The following is a 1412-nucleotide window of genomic DNA, read 5'->3' on the forward strand; positions in this document are numbered from 1 at the left end:
CAAGTCCTGCAGCAGCCTCGGGGCTTTGAGGGGGTTCATGAAAGAGCCCCCCACACAGCATGGGGCAGTGGGGGGCAGCAAGGATCACCCCCTGCTGGGCAGGAATGGGTGAGTTTGGGTTTTTTGGGGAAGTTTTTTCTTTAAAGGGCCGGAGCTGGGCCGGGTGGGGCAGCCATGGGGGGGCTAGGATAGTGGGGGGTTCGGGGGCTCATGGTAGAGCCCCCCCATGCAGTGTGGGGCAGTGGGGATTGCTGCCCCATCCTGCAGCAGCCACTGCCTGCGGACTTTTTTTTTTTTCAAAGAGCTGGGAGCTGGGGTGGACAGGGCAGCCATTGCCCGACTGGGAGATCGGGTGAGGGAACAAGCCTGGTTGATTCGGCTAATTCGGCAGCAGCCGAATCTCTGCATCAGATTCAGATGAATTGAATCGGGACAGTGATTTATTTGAATCACTGAATTGAATCACTGTACCCTGAATCAGCCTAATCTGAACCTGAAGCAAATACCAGCCGCTTTGTACAGGCCTAATATCTACACAAAGTACCACTGAAGTCAGGTTCAGGGATTCATCCAAAATCAGGGGCCTTAGGTTGTTAGTTCTTTAGGACAGAGATGGTCTCTTACATGGTGCTTTTACAGAAAAACAGAGCTGCCAAACCAAAGGAGACCTTTGCAACTACTGTAAGTAGGAGTAAGGGTAGCTGTAAAATCTGTTCCGAAATGGATGTTGTCAAGTTGCAGTTGGTCAGTTTTATAAAAGGTGTGAAGCTGACCTGAACCTCCCATTTTGACTCGGTGCATTTTATTTTCTTTTTTTTCCTCATCTGTTGTACTGTGTTCTCAACCTGTTGGTCGCGACCCAAAAGCGAGTCTCAATATATGAAAGGGTCCCAAACAAACTTTAAAAATGGATTCTCCTTTAAGAGAAAAACATGGGAAACTGCAGCTTTCCCCTTGCAGGTTGGCAGAGTTCCAGCCTGTGAGGGGCTGCTTGGGGCCCCCCTTGGCCTACACACACCCACTCCCTGCCCCATACGCTGGGGGCTAGAGGAAGCGGGTTGGGGGTGAGAGGCACTGGGTTGGGATTGACCGTTGATGTTTACAAATGGGTCGTGGTCCAAAAAAGGTTGAGAACCACAGGTATAGAAGACTCAGCGAGCAACAGGTTGGTCCTAGTTCCCATAGGAACCCAGGCAGACACCCAAATCCTTCAGCTGCACTGTAAGTTCATTTTCTTGCTCATCCAGAGAGGACAGGGAGAGAGCGCTCCACTACAATACTAGCCCCAGCTTCTCTATCTAGCTGTTGCAGACTAATTTTGGCTGGACTCGAGGACTCCTGATTCTCACTAAGCATGTAGAGTTCACTGCCCTCTGCCTCTGCTACTTTGAGGGGTTCTTGTGGTGAGATCC

Source organism: Alligator sinensis, unplaced genomic scaffold, assembly GCF_000455745.1.
Source record: "Alligator sinensis unplaced genomic scaffold, ASM45574v1 scaffold73_1, whole genome shotgun sequence".
Classification (NCBI taxonomy): Eukaryota; Metazoa; Chordata; order Crocodylia; family Alligatoridae; genus Alligator; species Alligator sinensis.